Source organism: Fukomys damarensis, unplaced genomic scaffold (assembly GCF_012274545.1).
Source record: "Fukomys damarensis isolate Sample0158 unplaced genomic scaffold, DMR_v1.0_HiC HiC_scaffold_9, whole genome shotgun sequence".
In the NCBI taxonomy this organism is placed as follows: domain Eukaryota; kingdom Metazoa; phylum Chordata; class Mammalia; order Rodentia; family Bathyergidae; genus Fukomys; species Fukomys damarensis.
In genome coordinates this window covers 2,372,808-2,378,807 of record NW_022900921.1, presented here as the reverse complement: position 1 = coordinate 2,378,807, position 6,000 = coordinate 2,372,808, and the positions used below count along the sequence as shown (strand labels likewise).

Genomic DNA, 6,000 nt, shown 5'->3' with positions numbered 1-6,000 from the left:
CGACCCGCCGGGGGGGGGGGCGGCCGCCCGCCTGTGGCGCGGGGACGTCGAGGGTCTAGCTGGGCTCCTGGCCATCTCTCCAACTCTTCCGCCCCGAGGGAGGACGGCAGGCCCCTCCTCCAGGCCCGGGGGAGCAGCGGCTGTTCTGGGAAGAGGCCGCGAGGCGGGCTTAGAGCTGGGGTCAAACCTGAATGCAGCACCGGTTTACCCAATAATCTCCTGGAATGCTGATTTGTTTCTCGGGTCTGGAGACGGACCTGGGAGGGGCAGACTGTAGGGAGGAGCCGGCTACCTCTGAGACCAAGCGCCAGAGGCGCTCCGACCCGAGGGTCCAGACTTCATCTCTCTGCCTCCCTCCCTCCCAGTGCAACAACAGCCACCCAGGGCCTTCTAGTTTCCTGGTGCTCTTCCGGAGGCTGGACGGTGTGAGCGAGGCAGTCTGGGCCTCTGAGTGTGCAGCTGACATTCTCACTGGGAGGAGAGCGCCACAGGCCATAAGCAGGCAGATAAGTAAGTGGATGAGCTCATTTAAAGTCGAAGCAAGACAAAGTGACGAGGCAGCGCTGGGGAGAGCTCCCTCCGCCTACCGCCGCAGAAGAAAGTCCAGGCCCTCACAGCCTGGCCCCCTCTGTCCTCTGCTTCTCCAGCCTCACGTCTGGTCAGTTTTCATTCACCCTCAACTCTGCCTAGACACACAAATCACGCAGTATCAGAGCTGGAAGGAAACGGCCGGGCAGCCTTTGATCCGGGGCACGAACCTCTCACACTAAGAGGCCTAGGCAGGCCCGGGAAAGGATGCCCCCGCCCCCAGCAGTGGGGAGGTCACGCTCAGAGAATAAAGTCAGAGACCACATGTCAGATCCAACCCCTCTATCCTGCAGGCCCCTGCACAATGCAGGCTCTGAAATACCCATTCGAGGGGAGCAGGAGCCAGGGGGGGACGGCAGGCTTTCCCACCTTGTGCCCTGGAAACACGGTGCTCACAGACTAAGTCGGCACGGGCGAAACCTCCGCTTTCAGGTCCCTCATTGCACGCTGGCATGTGCGCGTGTATCCGGGGTATCGCAGGAAGGGACAGAGAGACTCGAGGCTCTGTGGGAAACTGAGGTGTGGAGGGCGGAGAAGGCAGCGAGCCTGGCCAGCTCGGGTGAGACAGGCAGGGGTGTGAGCAGTCACCCGCGGCTTTGGTGGCTCTGCCGGGTCTGGTCGGGAGTGCCCTGTTTTTGCACCCAGGGAAGCAGGCTGTGGCTTGTCCACGGCTTGGTTTCTGTTTATGAAGGTTGTTACTGCTACCACGAAGTTGTGGTTCCCTGGCTAAACCACAACGTGGAAAGGACGACGGGGAGACTGGCCAAGGTTGGCCCAGACAGGGAGGCCCTGCACAGAGGACTAGGGAAAGGGCTGGGTTCTGCGTTCCAGGGACGCCAGGACTTCCAGAGGAAGGAAGGGTACCCAGCCGGTTGTGGGGCTCGCGGGGCCTGGACGGGGCGCTTGGCTGAGAAGGTCTAAGGAGGGATCACCAGGACGTCTCCCTTTTAACTCTTGCTCTGAGTGGGTTTGGAGGAAATGGGAGTCACTAACTCCCAAGGTGGTCACAATCCATTAACGCCTCAGGCCATGGTGTTAGGGAGCCTGGGCCATGACGGGTAGGCTGAGAGACCTCCGGTCACTGCACCCTGTGAAGTCCAGCACGAAGACAGCCGCTGAGGAGGAAGCAGCCCTCACCGGAAGGGGCAGGTCCATCACCCTGATCTTGGGCTTCTCAGCCTCTAGAACAGTGGAAGGCAGACTTCTGCTGTGTCACCTAGTCTAAGCTGTGTTGTTGTGGTAGCCCAGACGGACTAAAACAACTCCATCTCAAGGGGATCAACAAACCCAGACTTTTCCAGGCCAGATCTCATTGAGGATTATCAGGTTTTCCGATAGGAGCTAACATGGCGGGACTGAGGCTGTGATCACTAGAAGGACCTGCTACATGGGGTCCTTGGAGACTTCTATTTTGGGAGGATTTTTGTTTGTTTGTTTTTTGAGACAGGATCTTGCTACGTAGTCCAGGCTGGACTCGAACTCACGGTGACCCTCCTGCCTCGGCCTCCTGAGTGCTGGGATCACAGGTGTGCGTCACCATACCTGGCCATTTTCAGAGGATCTGCAACATCCTTAGACTTAACGAATGGCCCTGTGGCTAAATATCACAGGCTGTTCTGTGTATTTTGAATACCTGCTTTAATTCTGGTTATCTAAAATCTTGGCCTGTGCTTGGTGAAGGATGCCTATGTGACCAGCCCCTCAGAAAAGCCTGGGACTCCTAACATACGCTGGGAGACAGCGTTTTGTGCAGGAGACACACTTTTAGCTAGGAGAGTTAAGTGCACTCCCCCATGATGGCACCGGAGGAGAACTCTTGCAAACTGTGGTCTCGTTCCCTCTGGACTTTGTCCCGCATTCCTGCCCCTTCTGCTGACTTTGTAGCCTTCTGCTGCAATAACTCGCAGAGTCAGAGGGTTATCTGCTGAGCTCTACACATTCTGAGAGCAAATCACTGACCCTAGAGATGGTCTTGGGGCACCCAGGAGGGAATAAGGCCAAATTTCAGTCAACCCTAACTCTATACTGAGACCTTACGAATATGCACCTTAAACCAGCCCTGCCTGGTGAAATACTTATCTATGTGTACGTAATGCTGGCTATTACTCTTAGTAATTCTCATTATCGTAAGATCTGGCCCTCTAGAGATCAACTTGTCCAATGTCCAACTTTCATTCCATACATGTGAAAACTGAGGCCCAGAGCTTGGAAGGCACTAGTCTCAGAAGGGAAACAATCCACAGTCACCCACTCTCCCCACTGTGTCTCCTGGCTGACTCTGAGATTGGAGCTGATGATTATTAGGAAACCAGAAGCTTCAGGCCCCGCCTGAGTGCTGCAATCCTTTCTTGATTGCAAAATAGAGCCCCTGTTCGAGGCAGGCACCACAGTGCTGAGGCTGGGCGGCCGGGCCTCCCTTACTCCACCTCGGTCCGGCTGTGCCCACAGGAGTCCAGAGTGCAGCACCAACTCAGCGGCGCTGGGGCTGTCCTCGCTGTTGGGGCTTCTTCAGCCCATCTTATTAACTCATGTTCTGGCTTCTGTGAAGCCACAAGGCATCAGCACTTTTTAAAACATGCCTCCTGTTCTGTCTTCTGCAATCGTTGTTGATACACCAAGCAGATCAGCATGGGCTCCTGTGTCCCCCTGGGGTGAAGAGTCCTGGGCACCCAGCTGCCCGGTGTGCAGAAGGGCACGTTCTCACACTGGAAGTCAGAACAGCTTGAGGTTCTGCTCCAGTGTCTGTTTCTACCCCTCCCTTCCTAAAGCCCAGTGCAAACCATCATCGACTCTCCTCTGAGAAGCTCACTCAGAGAAATTCACGTTGTGGCAGCTCTTCCTGACAGCAGGAATCAGACTAAGAATCTCCTCTCTCTTCCCCTCTGTCTCTCTCTGTCTCCTTCTCTCTCACTTTTTCTCTGTCTTGGGGAATGAACTCAGGGCCTTCACACTGAGCTACATTCCCAGTCCTTTTTTGTTGTTGTTGTTCTTATTTTTTATTTTATTTATTTTTTTGGTACGGAGATCGAACTCGGGTCCTTGCTCTTGTGAGGCAGGCAGCGGCACCACTGAGCTAAATCCCCGGCCCTATTTTTTTTATTTTGAAAAGGGTCTCACCAAGTCATTAAGTTGCCCAAGCTGGACTGGCACTTGCAATCCTCCTGCCTCAGCCTCCCAGAGGGCTGGGATTACAGGTGTGCACCACCACGCCCGGCCAGACCGGTCTTGTGGGCTCAAAATGTTAGTACATGCTAACTTGAAACTGATTATTTGATATGCCAAAGAGGGTTTTGACACGAATTTATGTAATAAATATTTATCAAGCCCCATCTGAGTGTTGGAAATGAAGTCTTTGTAGACTCTGTAGTAATTTAGTGCAGAAAATAGATCAACAAGAATTTATGATGAAGCACAACAAAAGGTTGATGTAGAGAAGATCTAGGAACTGCAGTAAAGTCAGGGGCATGAATAAAGCCTTTCCTTAGGAGGTGAACTTAGCAGACATCTGGGCAAAGAGCAGCAGGAAGCCATGGAGGCAGAGGGCGGTGTGCAGCAGGGAACAACACAGGGACGATGCCGAGGTGAGAGAGAGAAGGCCGTGCTGGAGGAGCCCAGGTGGCTCAGCCCCCCTGGGAAAGACAGAGTCCAAGAGTGGGACCAAAGACAAAGTACCGGTGGGGTTTGGACAGGGTTATCTGAGAGGCTGAGGAATTTGAACTTTCACCTGGGGACACCTGGACGCAGCTGGGTGGAGGGCATTTTCCAGGTGGGGCCTGGGAACAAACACACTGAGGTGCCTCATCCTATGCCATCGTCACGCTGCTGCCGGGGCCAGGGATCCTCAGCCCAAGGCCTCCTGACCTCAGGATGGGCGCCATCTCCCCAGCCCGGCGGGCACCCAGGGGCCCTAGGACCGAAACGCCTCGGACCACCGCTGCGAGGTCTCTGGCTAACGACGAACCTCAAACCAACCGACGTAACCCAGGAGAGCAGTGCGCATGGGACCCGAGTGTGGACTGCATCCTGGCCCCTCTGCCGCTGACCTGGCTCCCTGTCCCCCGGCCTGTGAGGGTCTGCAGTCAGTCACATTTGGCCAAGCACACAGTGCTCGGTCTGTGCTGTTGCTCACGCCTGGGTGCCCTCCTGCCACACACTGTGGTGTGAGGAACGGGACCCGAGCCACGCGGACATTTCCTCCTCGGTCATGGAGAGGGCCGGCACCTCACGGCACTTCTGGATCCAGAGAGACTTCTAGAGCAGCTAACTAACTGCGGGACTCAGCCCACCAGACCGGGCCAGGCAGGCGGCCTCGGAACCCTCTCCACCCAGCTGGGTCCAGCGTGGTGATCTGGGGGGCCCCTGCTCTCTGGGGGTACAGCTTCCCGGCTCCCGCAGGGGCAGATGCCACCGTCTGGGGTCAGGACCATTCCTGACCTAGAGCTACCTGGCCTGATCCCAAGTGTCTTGAGCAGAAAAGCAAATTTAATGATGGATTAATTCGCCAAACATTGAACATATTATGTATCAGACCTTGGGCTGGAGGTGACGTGGGCCTCTCCTTAAGGGGCTCCTGGGCCAGCTGTGTTACTTACAATCACATCCCTCAGGCAGAGTCAGAAGGGCCTCAGAGACCATTAGCTGGTCTCATCATCACACACTTGGGGAAACTGAGGCACCGAGCAAGAGCAATGTGTTCAAGGTTGTACAAGAAACGCAGTTTTCTTTTCTTTTTTCTTCTATTTTCTGCAGCACTGGGGATTGAACACCGTCCCTCACACATGCTAAGTAAATGTTCAATTTTTATGTGTCAATTAAAATTTTAAAGAGTGCACAAGGAGCAAATGTACTTTGTTTGCAGACCAGGGTGTTCTGTGCCCTAGACAGGAGGGGCTGCATTCAAAATCCCTGCACACAGACAGGCACAACGGCAGAGGGCTGAAATTCCAACTATTCAGGAGGCTGAGGCAGGAGGACCACAAGTAAAGGCATCTGGGCAATACACAAAGACCCAGTCTCAAAACAAATAAAAATAGGTGTGTGTATCCCGGGGAGCAGGTGGGAACCCTAGCACACTAGCACTTGGTTTCTTAAGGACTACGTACACTAAATGTTCCCAGAGGTCTCACCTCAGTTCTTGCTGAAATTTTAAATCCTCAACATCCCCGGCAGGACCCTAAGGGGTGTTTTACAGACTGGAGGAAGAACTGCTTGCCAGGACCGAGCCTTCCCTAGGACTGTGGGTGCCGTTGGTTCCCTTGCCTGGCTGCGCTGGAAATCACAGGGCCAGCCTCCCCCTCCGGTGCCCCCCATGCGCCCCACCCCCACCCCAGGGGCCTGACTCCTGCTCTCCGCCCAGGTTCCCCTGCATCGCTGCGTGGGGCCTGGGGAGGGTGGAGCAGAGCGGACACGACT

The 6,000-nt window shown here is 55.2% G+C and overlaps 1 protein-coding gene across 6 annotated transcripts in view; it reads right to left on the bottom strand.

Moving 5' to 3' along the window:
- The window catches only part of Tnip1 (TNFAIP3 interacting protein 1), a 69,820-nt gene that overhangs the window by 13,945 nt on the left and 49,875 nt on the right, over positions 1 to 6,000 (bottom strand). The window lies entirely within an intron of this gene.